Below are 24,957 nucleotides of genomic sequence, written 5' to 3' on the forward strand. Positions count from 1 at the left end.
ATCGACTAGACTATTGTTAGACCAATAGCTGGCAACCAACCATCACAAGAATTTCACCCAACTGTTGACTACCGCCGGACTTCCACCTGACCATCATCGAACCACCACCCGGCCGCTAATCGCCACTATATTTCCGCCTAACTATTGTAGGCAATCTTACTGTCGGGCAACCAACCGATAGTCAACCGCTGCTAGACCAACTCAATCGTCTTCAGACCACTGCCTGACTGCCATACATTCGCTGACAACAGTCAGACTTTAACTTAGCTACCAAGTGCTGCTAGACTTTTGCTCGAGCTTCGTCGAATCGCCGTCCAACCACTAAACTCCACCCATTGCTGACTTACATCCCTCGAACCAACGTCGCACATAATACATAGTTGAAAGCTAACTACAACCCTTCGACCACTGTCACCCGACAACTACAATCCCTTTAACAACCATTGCATGCCATCCTTTATTGCCCGTCAACTACGATCCCTACGATCCCTCCAACCTCTATCGCCCATCAACTACAATCCATTTAACCATTGTTGCTCACCAACTATAACCCCTCAGACCTTCATTGCCCCCAGACTAAAGTCCTAACCTATGTCGTCTTGCCATCCAAATGAACAAGCCAACTTTCTCTTTAGAATAATTCATTTATCATTCAATTCTTCCAACCACAACAACATATGTCTTTTATATGTTATATATTTATTTTCAACATGTCATGCCACCCATCATAGAAGCACTTCATTTATAATCAACAAAAAACATTAATGGAACCATTTTTACAATCTAAGACCCCATAAATTTTCACCATTTTGCATCATTTTACGATTTTCCACATCAAAATATTAGTAACTCTTATGACTCTCACATCTCTCTTATATGTTAGTGTTGAATCTTCATACAAAACTTTAACTCTAAAATATATATTTCTCTATCTTCACGAATATCCCAATCCACCACAATTTGTTCACGTTGAACATTTATAGTTTAAGGACATAAATTAACATTTTTCTTAAAAAGCAGATTGCAAAATAAATCTTGCAAAAATAATAAAAATTCTATGTAAGAGCAGTTGGATGAAGCTTTCCTTAGTTTTTGTTCAATTATCTGATAGCAAATGAAACCTATAATACATAACCATATTGAGTGAAGAAACATACAAAAGCACATACAATACTATTAAGAGAATATGTTGAATTAACAGCTGATAATAGCGCAGCAATCAATAAAATAGGAAAAAATAGTGAAGTGAATAATAATTAAAGTACTTTTCTATGTTAAATTAACAGCTAATTATATCAAACTTAGCAAATGATGACAACAGTTGCTTTTTAAAAAGAGCAAAGTCTACTAAAATCAACGGGAAAGAAATCAATTTTGTAACGTACTAAAGCAATATGCAAGAAGAAACAATACATTTTCCTTTTCTTATTTTATCTACGCATCAAAAGAGAATTTTCTATCATATATTGTAGATGCTAAAACTATAAAATCCAACTTAATTACAATGTCTTAAATAAATGTCAATCAAGAAATTCTCAATATGTTGGCAATGACAATGATTTTATTAGTTGAGTATTAAGTATCAACTCAAACAATTTAAAAAATAATAAAAAAAAACACTAAAAAAATTAGAGTTCAAAAAAAAATTTTTATCCCACGATTAAAATTAAAAAAAAAAAGAAAAAGGAGTGTGATGCTAGAGAGGAACAATGCCTTCTTCTGAGGGTGTCAATATTTGGGCAAATTATTGGGTCAGGTGACCGAACGCAGAGATAGGTTCGGATAATAATAAAATATTATTTAAAATTAGCGCAACTAAAGCGCAACTAAAGCGCAACCAAAGCGCAACCAAAGCGCAACTAAAGCGCAACCAAAGCGCAACTACAAGAAGAAACAATACATTTTCCTTTTCTCATTTTATCTACGCATCAAAAGATAATTTTCTATCATATATTGTAGATGCTAAAACTATAAAATCCAACTTAATTACAAAGTCTTAAATAAATGTCAATCAGGTAATTCTCAATATGTTGGCAATGACAATGATTTTATTAGTTGACTATCAAGTATCAACTCAAACAATATGAACTTGTAGGAATACCAAAACGCAATTCACAAACAATAATAACTAGTTTAAAAGTTCATACAAAAAGATCAACTCAACCAATTAAAAATAATAATAAAAAAAACACTAAAAGAATTAGAGCTCAAAAAAATTTTCATCCCACGATTAAAATTAAAAAAAAAAAAAAAAAGAGAAAGAGATGCTAAAACTATAAAATCCAACTTAATTACAATGTCTTAAATAAATGTCAATCAAGTAATTCTCAATATGTTGGCAATGACAATGATTTTATTAGTTGAGTATTAAGTATCAACTCAAACAATTAAAAAAATAAAATAAAAAACACTAAAAAAATTAGAGTTCAAAAAAATTTTCATCCCACGATTAAAATTAAAAAAAAAAAAGAGAAAGGAGTGTGATGCTAGAGAGGAACAATGCCTTCTTCTAAGGGTGTCAATATTTGGGGATTTTATTTGGTCCGGTTGACCGAATGCAAGAAACATCCGGTTGTAGGCAAAAACGCGCCTATACCGAGGTGTACCGAGATTTTTCAAAAAACTCAGTACACCTCGGTATAGGCGCGTTTTTACCTACAATCAGATGTTCCTCTGCATCCGGTTGGAGGACGTAATAATTGTTCCAATATTTGACACTCCCACTAGAACCATACAAGCGCAACTCAACTACTGTCGAACTTGTCTAGCCTCCTTCGCATATTCAAAGCGCAGCACTGCGCACCAAACTGGCATTAAACATGTTCACGAAGACTTATTTATGATTTTTGGTAAGTCCAAGTCAGGCCCAAATTTGTAAATCCTGACATATTTGGAAAATCATGTCAAAAAGGTTCAATATGTTTAGACCCGAGCCAATCTAGGTGTACCCCAACCCATCTCATCGACTCATTTTGACACCCAACACCTGACCAGGGCTCAAAACTTGAAATAATCAAACTTTTTTTTTTGAGGAAAAAATATATATTGATAAAGCTGCTCACCGGTGGTTACCACTTTATTATTAGCTTTGCTGCTACCAAACGCTGCAAGAATACGGAGTTTTTAATACATGGCTAACCAGAAAGTTCACTACATGAATGACTAGCGAATTTCATCATTGGGCTGCAACCCGATACATTAAATTGAGCACTGCTACAAATATAAATAAAGTACTATTTCTTTTTTTCTTTTTTAATAAAATAAATAAAGCATGATCCTCATATTGATCAAGATTATTACATGGAAAAGAATAAGAGATGCCTTACCTAGCAATTATTACAATTACTGAAAAGGACGAGAACCACCAATTCAATACTTACTTTCCCACATTAAGCTAAAAATGGCCACATCAAGACATTTACGTCAACAAAAAAAATACTGATCAGCAAGAGCCTCATTTTGATGGAGTCAAAACGGGGTTAATAGGACTGGTTCGATCCAAACAGAGATTGAACCGAATTCAGCTCAAAAAACAAAATAAAATATGAATTTTCAACTATATAGTTGAGGCTTAAATATTGTATTCATATCTATCATAATATCTATCAATGCACGCTACCTCATAAATAAATATTTGTACTAGAAAACTACTCTCAACAACAGCTTTAAATAATTACTTTCTTTACAGCAGATTTACAAAATAATTTAGAACCCAATCTTGCAAACTGATTAATGCATGCAAATGTATGCGTATCAAAAGTGAGAGGAGAGGCTTTGAGCAGTAAAATTAACACAAACAATCTTCCACCAAGAAGCAAGAACAGAGTCTCCTAATTCCTCCATATCTTACTACTGCAAAGCCTGACAAAAATAAACATTCAGATAATAGCATCTAAACAAGATAGAATTAGGGTGCAACCCACCGTTTCAAAGAAAATCAAGTACTTGTCTATGGTACGCAGCAGCAGCAGAAGTGAAAGTGAAGAACAATGGCCACTGCACAAGAATATGGAATACAACTAGGTGATAAATATTTTTCATGGCAAAAAGAAATTCTTTCCACACACAGGACCATTTTATTATAAAGCAACAAAACAGAAATTAGCAAAAAATTTCTTTGAAATAACCCTGTGCATTAATAGCCCTTAGAATTGATTTGAGAAATTCTACAAGGAATACCTCAAAAAGATTCTTTTTGAGTGATCATCATCATTAGCTCGAGGAGAAGAGTTAAAAGAAAATTCTTAGAAATGCCCACAGCAATTAGACCAACAAACCCTAAAAAAATAATAACAAATCCTTTAAGTAGGGAATGATAAATGGTGCGACTATAGCAGCACCAATGCTGCGGATCCCATTAGACCTCCGTAGTTAAGACAAGAGTAGTACTATGATGGGTAACCTCCTGGGAAGTCCTCGTGTTGCACCCCATTAAAAAAAAAGGGGAATGATAGATCACCTTACCATGGGTTTTAACCCAAATACAACCACTATAATCATGAAAAAGAAGAAGATGATAAAAATGATTATGTTATTTTCACTTATTTTATGCTTTAAATTAAAACAATTTCATCAGTGTTACTTTCACATTAGCATATTTTCCCAATTCAAGAAACCAAATGATCCTTACAAAGAATTCTTTGTATGAATGCAGAAGGTAGTGCTACTTTGTTTGACATGCAGATGCAAGCATATAAGAAACTATGCAGAATTGAAACCATCAGGACATAATTGCATTGTCTAGAGAGAGAGAGAGAGAAAATCAACTTCATCGCCCCCAAGACTGATGAAGAAACTTTACTCACGTCTCCGAAGGAATGAATATAAATTAAGTCAAAGTTGTATAAGAAGATTCCATACCCAAGGGATGTTTAGTAGAAAGATCCGAAAGTAAAATGGACAACCTTGAAACCCGTTTCACTCCCGTTTTGAAGTGAACGTATTTAATTTAAATCCTCAAATCTCATCACGAGCTCTTCTCCTTCGCATTCCATCATACGCCGCTACTGGTCCAGTCTTCCCCAGCAAGCTTCCGTCGCTTCCTCTTAAATATTGAGTTAAATTATTAGTAGTGTTGCGTGCTAGAATATACGCGGCGGTAGAGTTTATAAATTCACGTCCAAACATTGTACGAGTATTCAGCACACAAACATAAAAGAGAATATGAACACCAAAATTTTTACGTGGAAAACCCAAAAAGGGAAAAAACCACGGGGCATCGCCCAGTTGAAAAATTCCACTAGTGTTTTGCAAATTACAAATGACTTATTCGTCCCACAAGTTGGGGGCAATCAGATTACAATTCGTTTCATCAAGCAAGTTTACAAAGTTTTGCAAAATCCCGACATTTCCCGAAAATCCGGCAGAATTCCGACGTATTCAGGCGGCGAGAAGAGCTCCGGCGGTGGTCGAGGAGGAGAGGATTCTCCTTTTCCCCTTTCTCCTCTTCTTCTTCTCTCTTCACTTGAGTCCCCTTTGTGAAGAATGAGGGCACTCTTTATAGTTTTTCTGGAGTGGCATGGCTTGTAAATAGGTGTGAGATCAGGGGCCAATAGGGAGTAGTTTGAATGGACGGCCGATATCGAACCCTTCGATCGTCCACCGTTCGTTGGATATTTGGAGGCCTTAATGATATCGGAATTCAGCAATCGTGGGCTCGTTGGATTCATCTCGTCGAGCCGCTCGATTCAAGTATAAGCTCGTTAAAATCGGAGACCGTTTGGTAACTCAAATTGCGGTTTGAACCTTCCAACAGCGTTTCGGGTCCTTGATTCAGACCCATTTGGGCTCGGATTGGGTCGAATTTGGTGTCGTTGGGTTCGTATTTCCGAGACGCTCAGTTTGACTATAAGCTCGCTAAAATCGAAGTTCAAATGCTCTTGATTTTAAATTTTGAAGTTTCTGGTTAGATTTTGCCTCGAGATTCGTGCTTGATCAAGATAATTTTTTGAGAATACATCAAGTAGCATAAAATAATTATCTAATATCTATAAAAAAAATAAAAAGATAAACTATACAAACATTGGACCAACAAAGTTCAACGTATTCTGTTGTTGGGCAATAGAAAGGCCATTAAAATCTAATTTGGACATGCTAAACTTGCAAATGTTAAGATGAATATGTGGCTAAATAAGTAAGAAAAAGGCTAATAATAATAATGAAAAATGCAATGCCTTTTTTTTTGCCTTTTTATAAAAAGATTATTTGATTATATTTTGGGAAAAATACCATTTTGATACAAAAAAAGCCAACAAATTCGGTCACAATGCCTTGTAATGAAACAAACAGAGAGAAAGAAGAGATAGATCGTGAAAGTTTGGAACTACTTGCCCATTGTGATAAAACAATGTGCTAAGCATGCCTAAAAAATCTTATAGATGCATTCCAACAATAACTTATCAGACAAATGTAATAGATAAATACTTGTTTGCACAATATTCTTAGCCATATCCCCTTTCAAATTGTTGTGTGCCAGCACGATGGAAGAGAGAAAAAATTTATTGTCTTAACTTTCCAAGAAAAGATATGAGCGCAAGAATATGCTTGCAAATATGCAAGAGATCATTTGATCGCTCAATTAATATTCGAAATCTTTGTAAACAACAACAGCATATGAATGTTCATTTCCTTGCATGACTGAACTACACTTAGAAGAATGCCCAAATTTATGGGAATTATCCTCTTGTCCTCCTAAACCCGAGATATTGGAGATAAACATTGGGTGGAAAAGTTGTAACTGGCTACAAGGTAGTAGAAACAATTGCAGCATTTCAATTCAAAATTGCAAAAACTTGATCTCTCTTATAGGACATCAAGAAGTGAATAACACTGAAAAAAGGCCAGCTCATACTCAATGAACTCGTTATAAATGATCCATCCTTGTTGTTAATGGTGCCGTTGAGTAGTATCAACTCTATCCAAGTACTGAAAAATATGAAGAATGAGTTGGTTTCATTTCCAAATGAGGCGGAGCAGTGTTTCAGAATATTAGTTCATCTCTCTCTGAGCTGGAATTTTCATATCTCAAAGTTTGTCTTCACTTGAGATAATATGTATTTATGATATTCCTATGCTTTGGGAATTACTAAACCTTCTTCTCTCTTTGAAACGAATCGACCACTACAACTGATCCAAATATAAAAAAAACGAGAGGAATCAAATAAAAAGAAATCAAATCAGTTAAATGTTACCTCATATCACCCGGTTTACTGCTCTGATTCTCAGGAGGGGTAATTAACTATAGGGCCTTGCGCCTATACAAAACCAGATCTCATATTATAAAGTCCTTGCAAAATGAGGGCGAAATCTCTGGATGTGTCTTATATACAAACTCATCTGCCTTCCCAAAATTTACCCCGAAACTTAATCCGTTAAAACTCCCACGAAGAAAGCAACAGGGTGAGGTCGGGGCTGAATTTTTGGAGCCCACAATAGTCAAATCAAGCGGAGACGAGCCCAACAAGCCCAAAATCATCAAATTATGATATTATTAAGACATTTAAATGCAAATGAAAACGATTTAGAAAACTCCATAGAATTGATCATAGTTAATTGAGGGGTGCAAATTTGCAACTTTCTAGGGACAAAAAAACCAAGAATATCAAGCCTTTTATATCACTACATGGGGTCAACTGCATGAATAATTTTTCTCCACAATCTTTTTAAGAGTTAAAATCTCATTTAAATATAATAAAAAAAACTCATTTCCAATACTTTCAAGCTAAGTCTTTTTAAGCCAACCTTTTTTAGCATTGACCAAATCTACCACATCTACTCTCCCAACTAGGTGATCAGAGTGACGACACTTTATGTCACAAAACCATCTAAGGCTACTATCCAATATTATCTACCACTGGAGGTGCTTCAACTATTCACGTACACATCTAAGTGTAAAGCCACTCATCCATATGAGTATCCTCAACTCTACAACACTTAACATAATTTTATGATGTAAAGCCACTCATCCACCTGAGTGTCCTCATCTCTGTAACACTAGCTTAATTTAATGCTTCTCTTTTAACGGACAATTTGTGACATTACAAAAAGATAGGGTTAATCATAGCCACAGAAAATGAGTCCATAGGTATGTTATAGCTTTCACCATCATCATCACACTGCATCAACGAAACTGATGAAGAAATTTACCTTATAGACATTCATCATCACCAACCACAGCTAATACATTCTATGATCCCAATGGCTCTCTGAAGCAAAATAAAAAGAAAAAGACTCAACGGATGATCAAAAGTCCATAGATCATCTCTAAGATTAACAGTAAATAATACGTCACAAATAAAGTAGAAAACAAGCTTTCAATCTGATCACCACCCTTAAGATTAATTCCAGAAGGGCTGCACATTGTGTAGAAACCAAGGATCAGAAGTCCCTGTTTGATTTGAAGGAATTGAATCCAAGGGTGAATGAAAATGAAATAGATTTTCATTTTATACTCAAGGAACTGAATCCAAAATAGATTTTATCCACGTGTTTGATTGAGGAGAAACTGAGTGGAAAAGCAAATTTTCTTTTTTTGCTAGGCTTGAAGGAATAACCAAGAAATTGAAAATGAACACAACCTAATATTTAGCAAACATCAATTTCAAGAAAATTTGAGAAAGAAAAAAAAATTATGCTCAAGTAATCCAAAAAAAGCAAAGAAAAAAGGACGGCATTCGCAAAAGGAGAGAACAAGTATAAGGGAACAAAGAAAAAGAAGGATCAAATGATAGTGGAGTCCATCAAATAAGACAAGCAAAAAATCTTGGCCTACTACATTGCACATTGTGTAGCACAAAGAATGAGGAACCAAAAAGAAGACAAGGGTACAGATGATGTTGAGAGTCATAAAATAAGACATGTGTAGCAGCTGTTGAGAAGTTTCAGACCATTCAAACATGCTACAACATTATCATAGGAAACATAGAGATATTCCATAGCAACCATATGCAACTGATGGCAAAATTCTGAATCATTATTATCTCCCTAAGAAATTCTTACTAGAAAGAGACATCAACAACACACTACTGAATGTCACTTCAGAAAAAGCATATATTTTATAGGAAATACTTGAGTTCATAAGTAACGGGCGAAAAACAGCCCCCAAACAATGGATTGCAATAAGAGAATCAAAGCCAAACAAAGACGAAGCAAGATACAAATGATCCTCAATTCGAGACGAGGATCGTTCTCTCCCAAATCTCTAGACAAAGTAATCTAGAGCCAAAAATCCCAAGAACTCCAAGAGAAAACTTAATCATGCATAAACTCCCTCCCAAAACAAACCCCCCTAATCATACAATTAATTTCTTAATTCAAACATCTCTCATTCAAATTTTCCCTCTCAAACTAGCCTCCCAAAACCCCCTCTCCCCATTGCTCCAAATGGGCGGCAGCAATAAAGAAAGCGGACCCCGCCTTTATCCGCCTCCTATACACATGAGCCGACCGGCCTATCAATATTCTAACTTCAAGCAACTGAATAAGCCCTACAGAGTATTCTTTGTAACAATTTAAAAGTAAATACTACTTCAAAGTATGCAAAGAATAACATAAGCTTTGAAGAATTGATCAGATCATGAAATATTGCAATGTGTATCTTCCATGATAATTGAAGAGGTTTAAAGCAGCACACATAGAGATGAAGCGAGAAGGCAAAAGAGAGAGAGAGGAATATGGAGGGAGCAAATCACCATCACCGAGCTGTTGGGTAGCAGTTTCTGAGAAGAATTTGACCTAAACCCAGCCAAACAGCATAAAACCAACAGAATCATAAATTCTCCCCTTATATCTTATAACCCCGATTAACTAAATCAAGACAATGGAAGGATTTCAAACATCACTGCTTCTGCCGATGCTTCTTCAGTGAGTGACCTTACGCAACATTCGTCAAGAGTTTATAGAGGTTAAGAAGCTGTATGGATGCAAAAATTAAACAGCATTTAACCTAAATCCTCCCAAACAGCAAAAATAACAACTTTAAGACTTCGTTTGGGAGAATTTTCTTACTCTTTGATACAACTGTTTTCTAGTAAAAAAATTTATGAAAGAACCTAAAAATTCAGTGGCCTAAAACTGTTCCAAGCGAAGTTTAAATCCTTAAAAATCGTAAATCCCGTTGCTTCTCCGTTTTGCTTTTTGCCTTTAATCCCGGATTTAGAAAATCCAATTTACGGGAATTAGCAACAAAACACCCCCTCAGCCATAAAGCATCAACATGCTGATAAACTACACATTTGCCAATTTAGGTCGTCAATATGCCTGGTCATGACTATAGAGATCGAGCAGCCATTGCAATGACTGAATCGGTATGTTAGCTTTAACAGTCATAATCATCAAAAACAGCCAAAGAGGAACATCTTAGATCTTCTCTAAGAATAACGATAACTAATACAACGTAGAGCAAGAGCAGAACATACTTCAATCCTTTGCATTACCACAGTAAAGGATTTATTAAATACTTTGCAGAAATCCTTCACAAGGCGGATGCGATATCCCATTTAACATCAATCCATGCACAACCCTTTTCAAGCCTAAAATTCGAGAAATTAAAGTTGCTCACACAGTGTTTCCCACTTCATCCTCAGCTTTGCTGTTGCCAAACCCCGCAAGACCACATGCATGGATGACCAGAGAGTTTACTATATGAATGATTGGGGAATTTCAAAATCGGGGGTTGTTGGATCACCTTATCGTGTTCAGATAAGCCCAAGTTCAACTACAATGATAAAGAGAAATTCTCTTCCCACACATCACTAATTATGTCCTCTATCATAATGCTCACTATCTCGCAAAAAAGACAAACTAAGGCTTCGTTTGAGACAGCTTTCTTACCGTCTTTTAAAACAGCTTCCTAGTTCAAAATTTTCAAGTTTAAGAATTAAATCAGACTAAGGATAAGGAAAGCTCAACCATAGATGATCCACTGATAGCTGGAAAACAGTAGCTGCATAGACAGTTATAAACATAGGTACTGATGACTTATATTTGAAAACAGCAACAACAAAAGAACTTGGTGCAACAACACACACAGTCAGGCCTCTTCCATAACAAATCCATCCACTACAAATATAAATCTGACACAGCCATTTAATTTCAAAGGTGATAATACCTACCACACTGCACATTGTGCAACACCCAAAACCTTTAAATATAATAATCCAAAAGGAAAGAAAGTGACTAAGAAAAAAGAAGAAGAAATAGTAACAAGTAGCTCAATTGACAACGGGATCCATGAACAAAGAAAAGTAGAGTAGCGTTCTTAAGATCATGGTACATCAATCCCCCTAGCAATCACAGTTGTGGTTCCTGAAGTTTCAGACCATTCTGAAATGCAACATAAACATCATATAAAATATAAAAAGATTACATGGTAGTCCCACTCTGACAATGACTAGCCTAAAAATCATCATTGCCCACAAATATTCTTCATTCATAAACAGAAAAATAACAACATGCAACCTTATGTTATATTTATAGCACTGGTCATTGTATCTGACATGTAAATAAGCCAAATTAGCTTGGTTTCATGACGAAGATGAAGATGACAAAAAAAGGAATTTTATGTGCAGCTCACTCATTTAAGATTTGGCCCCATAATGCAATTTCCTTTTTCCCTTCTCATCAAGAAAGATTCCAAGATTTCGCCCACATGCATAAAAAATATAATGAAGACAAAGACCCTCAAACTTTAAAAAAACAGCAGCTTGATCTTATCACGAGAGACATTTGGACTATTCTTCATTTTACAAAAATAGTAGCTCTTATGCTCACACATCTTATACTATTCACCCACTTTTTGAATGTTTCAGATTTATAACTCATTGTCCCTTCAGTTGAAATTCCCTTCAAACCTCAATCATGTAAGAAAAGTAGTTGACAGATAAAAGATATGAAAGGATAAGAACCCAGCACTTTTAAAACAATCAGCATAAGAATGTTCGCAATCAGTACCCACAACTTTACCTTCTAAAAAGACTAAGAACTCATCATTGGTGATTCGTCATTTACTTGGTCAAGCCAATTCCTTGTCAACACCACCTAAACCAAACAGTCAAGATGTAACTATTAGGTAAATAATAATTCTTTTCCGCATAATTCCTCCAGCCAAATCATAGCCATTAGCCAAAAGAGAGGCATTCCCAAAAGGAGATGAGAACAGGAAGAACAAAATAACAATAAGGAACATATGATGGTGGAATGCATGAAATAAGAAAACTGGAGAAGCTTTGCATAATATATTGCACATCGTGTTGTACTACATTTCAAAAGGGAAGAAGAATTGGACTAATGCACGAATAAGGGCCCAGGTGATTATGGAAGTCAGAAAATATGATGCGTGCAGAAGCATTCTGCCAATAGCTACGCATGAATCCCCTTGGTAATTGCAGCTGTGCGGTTGCCAGAGAAGCTCCAGACCGTCCAAACACACCACATTATAACCATGGAAAATATAGAGACATTCAATAGCAGTCTTGTGCAATCGATAGCTAAATTCTAAGGGGTTGTTTGGTAGCACCCAAGATTTCATTAAAATAGGATTTCGTAAATCCTCTAAATCCGGATTTACAAAATCTTGAGAAGATTAAATCCTAAAAACTGTTTGGCAACATTTATGATAAATCCTGTGATTGTTTGGTTATTCAATTCAAGATTTAAGGCGGTTAAAAAAATTTGACATGCATTTTTTGGATAATTAAAGCATTTAAGGGGGTTAAAACTTAAAAGATTTAAGACCATTAATTATTATTTATAATATTTCATAACAATTATTTTCATTTAAAATCATATTTAATCCTATTAATTATTTTGAAATAACTAAGTATTTAACTAATAATTTTATTAATAATTTAATTAGTTTTATTTAATTATAAATATTTTAAATTATACTAATTAAGTTATCCAACAATAATAACTTAAGAGGAGTCTAGGTTTTGCGGTTTTGCCGTTCCCTCTCTTTTTCGTTCGGCTTCGTTCCTTCGCAGGAGTGTAGAGTTTTGCGCGCTGTTCGACTTCGCTCCTTCGACGACGTTTCGTTCCTGTTGGAGCGGAAGTTACGACATTTTTTGATCGAAAGCAACAACGGGGGCTCGCTTGCTGTGAAGGTAACTTTCTCCCTTCGCGCGCTTCTTCGGCCAACTCCCGTAAATCCGCCGAACCAAAGGATTTCGTAAATCCGGGATTTGCCACGAAAAGAGGGAATTTTCCGTCAACGGCGGTTTGATTTTCCGTGAGATTTGATTTTGCATTCTTGGCCGTTTGGCTGGATTTAGCTCAAATCCGCTTGAAATCCTGCCTAAATCCTGCATCCAAACAGCCCTGTAGCTAATATAGGTTGTGTGAGAGTTGTAGATATAACACATTACCAAGCTAAGATCCCTAAAGAGCATGCAGTTACATTTTATGAAAGAAAACAACATCCAACTCAGATTTTGTTAGCACCATTGGATTTTAATTTGAGGTTTACATGTCTTAGCTTGTTGGGTTGGTTCATGTTGTAGAAAATACTGCATAACGCACTAGAAGATCCAATTATTTGCAAGTTCTGGAAAGACTAAAGCAAGGATAAGTCCAGGGGTGACTGAAATTTTTATTAGTGGGGGCACAAATTTATAATTTTTAATACACCCCTATTTTTTTGGAGATTTTTTATCTTTTTATTTAATAATATTTAAACTTTCAAAAATATAATTTTTTACTTGTAAATTTATGGCATATACAAAAAATTTACATTAAAAATTCTCATATGTTTTTGAAGGATTTAATAATAAATTAACTAAAAAATTGTGAGCAATTAAGTTTTGAATGACTTCTGAGTTATGAGTCTAATAAGTAGTCCACGAATATTAATGGGTTTTGTATATTTCTCATTGGAAATAATTATATCAAAAAAGAATTTTCAGGTATATTTCTCATTAAAAATATATGATAAAAATATTTGCTCAATTATATATATTATATGATATAAAAAATCAAATTTCATAAAAGCAACCACTTTTTTTAAACAAGATGTGGTTGTTATCTTAAGTTTTTTTCAAATAGAAGAATGATAATATAAGTTGTTGATTTGAATTAAAGATTGATAATATAATATTTCTTTGTTAGTTCATATTACCTTAGTTTTTTAATTTGATAACATAAAATTGATTCAATTTCACTGCTAGTGGGGTTGAGTTAGATAATATTTTTCTGTATTAAATTTATATTTTATTAACCAATTACCATAACCATATATATCCTGCATTTATTTTACTTGCCATTCTTAACATTCTAAGTGCATGTAGCCAATTTCTCTAAACCTTTTATAGTTCTCTCCCTGATTCGTTCTCCTTTCTAGGTTTTAGGGTCCTCTCTAGGAAGAGACAAAGAAGGATGGCGAAGCTCGGAAAGAGAGCTAGAAAGTTTGCGAAGAAGAACCTCCAGTCTATTCTGAGGAAGAAGCGCAAGTTCAAAGCCAAGCTCAAGCACAAAGATGCATCAGGTTCTGTTCTTTTGTTTACAACATATTATGTAATTATGTTGCTTATCATACTTTTTCTTTACATGAATAAGTAAAAAAAATTCATACTTTATTTTTTCCAGGTACAAGAATTTCACTCTTTCATGTTTTTTGACTTGATTTTATTTTAACTTCATGTATTCTAATATTTTAAAATTTTGTAGTTATCATAGTTAGGGGTGTCAATTTCGGGTTACGGGTCAGGTCGGGTCGAACCCGAAAATGACCCGACACTATTTAGGCTAGCTCGAACCCGACTCGCTTCGGGTTCGAGTCAACAGCTTCGCGGCAACGGTTTCGGGTTCGAGTCAACAGCTTCGCGGCAATGGTGTCCGGCGGCAGTGACGAGCCTTTAACCGACGTACGACAATAGCGACAACCTCGTATCTCGCCAATCTTGATCTCGGGACGCTCAACGGCCAGCAGATACGACTCACGACGCGACAGCTGGGCAACGACCAGCAGGGCAGCGAGGCAGCGCAGCGGGGCATCGCGGTGGGCATGCCGACACAGACGCGGTCACACGGACAGCGGGCGGTCACTCGGGCAGTTGCGGTCACTCGGGCAGCTCGGTACGCGGGCAGTGGTCAGCGGGTCATTCTGGGTCATTTCCAGGTTTCCGGGTCAACCCGAACCCGACGTGATTTTTGAAACGTGTCGAAAACCCTAAATCGAACCCGATCTGGTTCGGGTTCGGGTTGACCCGAACCTAAAATTTCCGTGTCGGATTCGAGTCGGATTTTCGGGTCGTGTCAAATATTGACACCTCTATATTTGAAGAAATCTTACTTTTTGGGTGGAATGAATTACATATTCAAATGGGAAAAGAGGATTGATGAAATTGAAATGTCTTTGATCCTTTTTTTTATTTTTTTGCAAATTCTTTATTTATTTTTGTCTAATAAACTATTATATTCGTGGAGTGTAACACAACAACTTTCATCTATTAGAGAATCTATATGAATTTCTATGTGTATATTGTCCTTGTATATGATAAACTTATTCCTTCAATTAGTTTTTGATAAGGAGGATTACCATGGAGTTAGCTATATTGTGATATTTTATCCTCATTTATACTTTCTCTTCTCCCATGTTGATCTTCCATTTTATTTTTTATTTAATTTTATCCAACCAATTGAAGTTGTTGAGCTTATTTCTACATTACTTATTTTTTTTCCTATTTAAGAATTTTGATCATATAAAGCTCAGCATCATCGTCGTCATAGTTAGCCTTTTTCTAAGTATTTGGGGTTGATTATATTAATTATCATTTTATATTTATTTTTATTGAGCGTTGTCTGAGGTGTTTATTGATCATTCACAAATAATTTTAAGCAACTTTAATGCATGTTTTTTGGGTCAACTTTTTTTTTTCTTCTAATTTTTCAATATCAATTTTATTTATTTGTCTAAAGGGTGTATTTTCTATTCATTAATTTATATTTTTAAACGCTTAAAGCTCATTTATTTCTTAATTGTAGAAGATCATTCTTCTGTTGGTTAAAAAAAGGACCAGAAATAAAGTACAACGCCACTTGTTTTCCCCTTGGACAACCCCAGTCAAAATTATGGGTGTTTATTGCAAGAATTATTTTGGCAGAAGTTTGAAAACTAAAGAAGCATAGATAATAATTTCCCATCATATTTGTTCATCATCATCGTCATCATCATCAATACTTCAACTCATGAATGCAAAAAGCGGTTATGAAAGTTAGCCTCCATCACCAGAACCATATTTCTTTCCAAAGCCTATCACATGCAGCTTATGAAATCCTGCAAGCACACTTGCCCCAACCTTAACGCATAGGATATTGGTACTAGCACCCTAAAATATGGAAATTGTCACCCTCGTTCTTCATAATCTGATCGAACACATGCGATGAGCTCTTGTACTGGGCAATCTCTTTAGATGTCATCGTTTTTCTTCCATGAACAATAACAATTGGATGGGAAGAAAGACCATCACCAATTGTAGTACCCCTAGGAAGCTTACAAGTGAGTTGTATTGTAAGGGCCCAACCAACATGATTGGCTCCGTGGTATCCCATGATAACAGCACTTGACATGTTGCAACAATGATAGAGTCCAACAAAGCCATCTGATTGAATTGTCTTCTTGTAAACCAAGGTTCGAAATTGCACAATTGGGTATTGAGGTGTTTTCTATTTGTATGGAGAGGCATAAGCCTCAAAGTGTTTTGAGGCATAAAGATCACTATATAAAAATTCCTTAAAGTTGGAATGAAGGTTAGAAGTAGTATATTTACGTCATAACCATTTAATATGTTATAAAATGACCTATTAACATTCTAATATACTAAGAAGTAAAGCGTTGACGTATATATCGAGTAATAAATTGCGCAACCCACAAAATAAAAACTAAAAAATTATGCAAAATAGGGACTGGAGAAGATGTTTTACTTATGAGAATAATCGGACGAGTCTTGGTCTGCGTATCAGGTCTTGATATGTTGTTTTAGTGCATGTGATTAAGTAGTTATTATGATATTAGTATTCAAATTATTTAAAAAAAAACTTCTGCTTCAGGCGTAAGCTTTTAAGGAGAGGCGTGCCTCATGGATCATCCAAAAATTATGAGGTGTATGTCTCATCTAAATTGCATGAGGTGTGCACTTCGAGGTGATTTTCACCTTTATTGCACTAAGGCGCGCCTCCTATATCACGATTTGAAAAAAAATGATGGTAACATTTATTAAACCATTGAGTTATCATTCACTATACTATTTTCTTAATAGCATCGCCATCATTAGTCTGATTGGTTTTTGAGTAGTCTAGATGGTACATGATCAAAATTGAAGAGGCATCGACCATTGTACTAAAAGGCATGGTAGCAGGACACCATTTACAATAACCATCCTTGTCATTTTCAAAGTTGAACATTTTATACTTGAAAACAAAATTCAAGTCATAAGAAGATAATAGCCAAAGCGCCACAGCACCTGCTTTCTTCATTTGGAATAAGCAATACCCAATTCCTCAATATTTCTTAGAGAGATGGCTAGCTTTGATCATCTCATCTTGGTCTTTGATCAAGAGGTTGACATGCTTAATGGGAGCTGAAGCTGTTTTTGCGATGGTAGCAGAGACACTTCACGTGATGAAATCAATGGGAAATCCAATAGCACTAGCTTTCTTTGTTGTAGAGGCAACGATAACGAGAGATGATGCACTAATGGTTGTAATGCTTCCATGGTAATTTTGCAAGATTGGACACTCTTACTACTCCCCATTGACATAGGTGTAAGAGATTTTTGGGACGGTACTATTACTAGCTTGGTTTTAAGGTGAATGTTAGAGATGAAGTCAGATTGTCCACAACTTCTACAGGGCAGACAGATAACTCAGTTGGCCTTTTCATTCTAGTTTTTCTCTCTGTTTATGGAGGAAGGGAAAGACTACATTAGGCCATTTTCTTAAAACAAAATTTAATAACTAGAAAATGACATGAGTACTTCAAAGGTCATTATCAAGAATTGTTAGAGAAAATGAGAAGAATATAAGATATGATAGAGATAGCATGATAGTGAAAATTCTTAAGAATTTTAAGACTACCAAATGATTAATTGAGTTTTCCATGCTTAAAGGTTTGTGAAAACAAATGCGTGATGATATATTTTTTGTTACTAGCCTTATCTTGTAATTAGAATTTGAAACTTCCTATCCACCAAAGGATCAACACTTTGAGTTCTCTTATTTGAATCATGAACTTGATGAGCATCCTAATCATCGTTGTGTTAAAAAAATTGGAAAGATGTGAGGTGTTCCAGTATTTGGTGGATTATGATTAATGGTGTTGCTTGTAGGTGTTGAGGTGACCACCATTATAGAGCTAGTAGCTGTAGGCACAAAATCTCTAAATCAAAGAAGAATCTAACATTGGTTCTAAATTTTGTTATTTGACTTGCTCTAATAAAGGAGTTGCCTCTAGAGTGCCAGAGCGTGATGATCATTTGATTGTACATTGTGTTTTTCATGATTAGATTTCCTTGGATTTGGATGAGCCTTGAAACATTTAGAGAAATTATGCCAAAAAACTTTATAGGATGAACAAGCTGTTGGAATGGCTTCAAAGTCAACAATTTTCTAGTATTCACAAGTCGAGGAGCTAATCCACACCTCATTTTCTAACTAAGATGCAACGTCTAGTTTGACCAGGACTTTGGCCACAAAATGCTTTTTAAACGTACAATAACATTTTCCACTTGTAAATGTTTGCCAAATATAGAACTCGAGGAATATAAAGTAGATTTGTTGAAATAATATAAATGAAGTTGAGGGAATGCAATCTAAATTGGAGTGGTAACTGGTACCTTGGAAGAGTCAAGTCAAAATAGGTTGTCCATTTAAACTTATCAATTACGAAAGCACTGATACAATAGGGCCATCAAGAGAGAAGTCTGGTTTAATTTATTTATAAACAAAATCTAATAATAACACGACGATGGTCAATAAGCCTAAAGAATATTCACGTACCAAAGGTAAAATAGACATAAATTTGAGGATACTCTCCAAGTTGCTTGTCCCAACGAAAATTTCTCAACAATCTAAAAGTAGAGGTCTAGCAAGAATTAATATCTCCTATTTAGCGAATATGAGAGCATGTTTCCTTGGCATGTGGATATATGCTTGTGAGGGGGTGATGTGAGATGTTGATAAAAAAATAGAGGGAAATGGTTTTTTGATTGGGGGTGGGGACACAATCTTGAATCTTTCAGCTTACCAAAAACATTTGCAATGAAACGAGGAGGGTGGGCAACTGGATGCACATGATCCAAAGGAAAGGCTGTAAGAGGAGCCTCTGAGAAGCAATGCGTTATCGAGATAGGAGGTGGCAACCTAATTGGTGGTTCATCTAAAGCCCTAAGAGCTGAAAATATGGGAGAAAGAGGAGTTGAGATCCAATAAAAACTTGTAGTAAAAGGGAAAAGTTCAAATCAGAAGCTGGAATGTCAATTGTGGCACCATCCCGAGTCGAAGGAAGTGAATAAGCATGACATTAAAGGCAAGAAGAAGAGTAGAAGTTGATGAAAGGTGATAAAACAATAACAGAAGGCAACATGATAACTCTAGTGCAGGAGGGTCGACTTTGAAAGTCCCTTTCTACCCTAGGTTGATAGCATGAATCACTAGATGTTGACACCATGCGTTGTTGGTGTTAGAGATTGGGATAGTGAGCACAACACACTCAGTTGAAGTTGCATGTGAGATGTAATACGAGACTTAAGTGAGTGCTCGCAATGAATGGAGCAAGCACAGTGGATACGAGCAAGTGTAGCACAAGCTTGATGATGATTAACCTTGCGATTTTCAAACATGTGTGAGCATGGAAAGCACATGCCATGCAAGTGCAGAACACAATTAATCTCCACCTAAGCCTATTTACTTGAATGCTTAGTTAGAATTAGGTTTAATAGCATGTGTGAAAATGTATTATTGATATGCTATATGATTTTATCTAACTTGTTAATGCTGTCATTAGACTCAAGCTTACCATATTTTTTGATTGCTATCTTGCTAAAATATGCTTTGTTTGATACAAAATTAGGTTGTATATTATTTAGCCATCTAGCTTCCTCTACATCATGTTTACTCAGTTTTGAACATACAATCATATGCTGCATCATTCATCATTATCAATATTAAAATGGGGGAAAAGTCCAAAATAGTCCCTTGACCATTCATAAGTGATAAATTTAGTTGAATCATTTCACATTTCTCACATTTCTCTTATTTAATCTCTGGATTATACAAAATTGATATCAATTGTTACTTTATGAATAACTTGGGATCAATTTTTTATAATTGAGGGATCATTTAAGATCAATTTCTATAGTTGAGGAACTTAATTAGAGAAATATAATAATATGGCATTTTATTTACTACACATGAATAGTCAAGATATCGATGTCAAAATTGATTTTTGTGTCAGGTTCGGGTCCAACTCAAAAATGACCCGCTATCACTTGACTCGATCTGATTAGAAAAACAGATCACAAACCAAGACTCGAACCCGACTCGGTTTTGATCTGGGTCGACCTACCAAGACCCGCCATCCCTTTTTTAATTATTTTTTTATTTTTCCTTATTTCATTTCGCACGCAGCACATTTCGCACGCAACACATTTCTTCGGCCAAATCCCATAATAATCTTAAGCTAAATCTTGCTTCTTCGCCCATTGAACCGTTGATCCAAATCGCAAATGCGCAAGATTTCGTTGAGCCTCTAACCAACCGGATCCGAAGCGTGAGATTTCGAATTTTGCTTAGTCACGAACGAACACTTTTGGATCTCACTGCAGGATTTTGGATTTTGTGTGCTTGTTCGACAAATCCTTAAGTCGGACGACGAACCATGCGCTTCTTTGCCAAATCCTTCAATCAGTTTGATCCGAGTCAAAATCGAGTTAATTTTGGGTTGGTGGGTTGACCCGAACCCGGCCCGTTTATTGAATGAGTTAGATTTTCAAACCCGAACGACTCGTTTGTTAAACAGGTCAAACTGAACCCGGAATTTTTGAATTGGGTCAATTTTTGACACCTTTAAGTCAAGGGATTAACTTTTTCATATATTAAATACATAAACAAACTACTACATGTTTTTGCCTTAGTAAATGTATTCATACTTGTTTTTTAGTCAACTATTCATTTGTTTTTATTTTTCCTGCATTAAACTATGATGAAATATTTAATAATTTTCATATATATATAATTTAAATTATATATATTTTATTTTATAATAAGCATTAAATTTCTATAATAATCATTTGTTAAAACATCAACTAAGTATATATATGATTCTACCACTCAATGTGAGTTTTTAACATGTGCAAACCTAAAATGATATATAAAGAATACAAAGTGAGTATTCCAAGTGATGTGAGACTAAATAACTGAGTTGAAATTATCCCCTTCGCAACATACATATTATATATTTTTAGGCAAATTTTTAATTAATTTTTTTGAATATGAATAATATTTATTTTTTAGTTAATAATATTTAATTTATTTAATTATATACTATAAAAAATTAATTATTTATATTTGTTAATAATAAGTGATCTAATCCAAAGATATATAGATTCTAATTTATAATATGAATTCGACCCTACCACACACGAAAAATGAAAATGATTGCAAATAAAAAATAGTTGTACCTTCATCAGTACCAAATTTAGATGATTTTATTGAAATAAATGAATTATTTAAATTAAAGAGTTGATATTTGAATTGCTTAAGAATAGTCATGCAAATTAATGATTAACAATACTCGTGTTTAAATTATTATTAGATGAACAGATTAATGATATAACTTGACTAATGATATGCATATTTCATTATTATTGTTATGTTATAGAATTGTAGTTAACCATCGAGTTTGATGATGGAAACTCAATTCATTAAATTAAACTTTTCAGATAAAATCTTCAATTGAATAAATGACTAACTGAGAAGTCTTTGTGCTCATAAAAACATGTTCAATTAAAATTATATATAATTGTGTGTCTGTGTGTAAATATTGTTGATTGATGATTGGTGCCTCTTTTAAGAAGGTTGGATGTTATTCTATTTGACTACTTAGTTAATACTAAAATAATTAATTTACTGTTAGACTGCTGTAATGCTGTTCCTGACTTCGTATTCTAAGTAGTTATGTCGGGTTTTGTGACATGTTAAATCTGCTCAATGCAAGGATTTACCAAATTCAGCATTTAAGGCAAAACGAAGGAGAAACATATTTATTTGGATTTTAAAGAAATAATAATTATAAGTTTTAACTTTTTTAAAAACACCATCACCTTATATGATCGCTAACTTCTTACTTTCTTTCAAATAAAATAGTAAATTTAATAGTGGTACTATGTTGGATCAATTTTTGATAGTCGAGGGACAAATTTAGAACACTTTTTTACTCTAGGATTGAAGTGGTTACTTACTAATCGTTGGGGGACTATTTTAGGATTTTTTCTATATTTTGTTATGTGTGATTATGTGTGTTACTTGTTATTCCAGAAGTTTAAAAACAATGGTTTTTTTTTTTAATTATTTGGAAAATAATATAGATGTATCTCAGATAATTTTATTGAGTATAAATAAGGCATAAGGTCAATTACAATCATATGAAATCCATATAGGAGCAATTTGAAGTAGGATTTAAAGTTGAGACCTCTACCCTAAAGATTAGGGAGCATATCACTTGTTTGTGTGAAAACAAGTGTGACTTATGTTTACATGTTTTTTTTCCCTTCCATTTTTCCAGCAAGGAAAGAGAATAAACAAGTTTTAGTTTAAGGTATTATTCATTGCTTAAGTAAAAATGTCGTGTCAGTGTTTATAAAAGTAAGCTTTCTTATATTTGCCTATATAAGAATAAACATTTTTTTTCTGTTTTTCCTTTTATAGTATGATTAGCTTGTTTGTTTTCCTTGAATTGTCACTTCACTTTGATTGCATCTAAATTATGTGTTATCTTGCATTGAACCTACTTTATTTATTCTTATAATGTAAATCATCACCTGCTGCAGTGGGTCACAAGGGCAATGTTGAAAAAGCTGATGTGTTGTCATCTGAAGAACAATCTAGCGGGTGAGCAATTCATTTGTAATCGTGCTTTTTTTTTTTCAGTATTAAAAGTCTGCTATCTGTAATGTTATCACAGCAATTTAAATTTTTTTGGGAAACTTCTTTGTTTAGTGCACTCCTTTTGCTACTGTTTGTAGCAGGCCACTGGGAATTTTATTATGTTTTATGGCTTCACCGCTTTTGAAAAACTCAATGCTATTTTCTTTTCAGTTAATATGATGCATAAGATGATTCTTAGCTGAAACTGCCATTCCTGTATACTGCATGCCGATCACCAACATCAGCATTTGCTTATCCTGATATTTTCATTCCATCTTATTTTGTTGTGGGAAGTTAACATCATTTCCATAAATGATGGTTAAAGTTTTATGATTGTTTCATATTAAAGCTAAATTAGGTCAGTTTGCAGTGATTGAACTCACTATGTTTTTTCCTTGGTATGTAACTAGCCCATGAATGATCAACGTTATTTCTTGAATTATTCAACTTGTTTCTCTGATGATTTTATAGTTGTGGTGTCTAATCAATAATCTGCTATTTAAAACTCATAAGCATCTCAAGTGACTTGTATTTTACACGCATACTTCATTTCTTACACAGTGTTGACCATTGAATAGCCTGATCGGCCCGAGCTTAAGCACGTTTTGCCCAAACAATGCAATGGTTCACACACAATCATTCCCATTCAGGACACAAAACCTCCCAGCCCGCTCTCTAGCTCTCAATTCGACTCTTTTGCACAATACTCCAGACGGAAGCCTCCGCTCGCTTTTCTCCTCCTTTGGCCGCACGTAAAGAAGCCTCTCTCGTGAGCCTCGTCGCCCCGCATGCGGTCTCCCATGATCTATCCTCACATGCAAGACCCCATCGTCTCCGCTTCGATCTGCATGGGAGAACCCACCGTCCTATTTTGAACCTGCACCTACACGTGTCCCAAACCCTCATCCCGCATGAGCGCTTCCACTCACGCTCACGCCTCCTCATGCGATCGGATTAGAGATGACTGACTTCTTGCACTCATTCAACTTTGCCGATCTTCTGATTTCCACCTACTTCAATTAACTCACATTGCCGGGAATCTCACTGCAGCTAGTTACCAACAATCAACAACCCATTTCACTTCACCGACAACCTCTTTCTCTCCCTATTATTATTGTTATTATGATTAAAAAATCTATTTTTACTAACTTAGCTAGCATCATTCATCATACATTAGAGGTATAAAATTCTTTATTTGCCTAAAGCACGTGTATCCAAGACCCGCGTTATTGTATATTTGTTCCAGCTGTGAGAAGAACCGAAGAAGACTTGCGCCGTTGTATGTTTGGTCTAGCTATAAAAAATAAATATACGAAGACCTCACGTTGTCGTATCTTTGATTCGGTTGGGAAGTTTGAAAGGCAAATGCCTTCTTAATCTCGCTTTGCGGGGACGAGACGTTGGGAGGCTGTTGAAATTTTGAACAAACAATGGATCCACGCAATTAATTTCAAACAAAAATTTGTCATTTTAAATGATTAAAAAAAATAAAATAAAAATTAATTATGTGTAATTTTAATAAAAAAATGACCGCACTTTCATTATACAACTTTTTGGATTTTAGCTAATCAACAGTTTGTTGCTAACTCTAAAGAAAGAAAGGCATGCTATATCTTTGATCTTGAGAGAAGAATTTAAACTCTTCAAACTGAAGCTACAACACTCTCTGCGCAGCTTACTTTGTTCCAGAGAGAGACAACTGATTTGGTTGCAGAAAATGCTGAACTTAGGCACGGCAACCTTGGAAGACTTCCGCGATTAGATATCAACAGAGGTCCTCACTTGTTAAATTAGAAAGCTCCACCATATCAGCTAGTGAGATCA

The 24,957-nt window shown here is 34.9% G+C and overlaps 2 long non-coding RNA genes across 2 annotated transcripts in view; one reads left to right on the plus strand and one right to left on the minus strand.

Annotated features, from left to right (window-relative positions):
- Positions 1-3,525: 3,525 nt before the first annotated feature.
- The window catches only part of LOC110101892, a 26,664-nt gene continuing 5,232 nt past the window's right edge, over positions 3,526-24,957 (minus strand). The window contains exon 2 of the long non-coding RNA XR_002303752.2: positions 3,526-3,861. This is a non-coding gene — a long non-coding RNA (uncharacterized LOC110101892). The remainder of the gene's footprint in view (positions 3,862-24,957) is intronic.
- LOC110101891 lies at positions 12,917-23,101 on the plus strand. Its single transcript, XR_002303751.2, has 3 exons — positions 12,917-13,100; positions 14,333-14,476; positions 23,037-23,101. It is a non-coding gene; the product is annotated as an uncharacterized LOC110101891 (long non-coding RNA).

The sequence above is a fragment of the Dendrobium catenatum genome, unplaced genomic scaffold (assembly GCF_001605985.2).
Source record: "Dendrobium catenatum unplaced genomic scaffold, ASM160598v2 fragScaff_scaffold_974, whole genome shotgun sequence".
Taxonomy (NCBI): Eukaryota; Viridiplantae; Streptophyta; class Magnoliopsida; order Asparagales; family Orchidaceae; genus Dendrobium; species Dendrobium catenatum.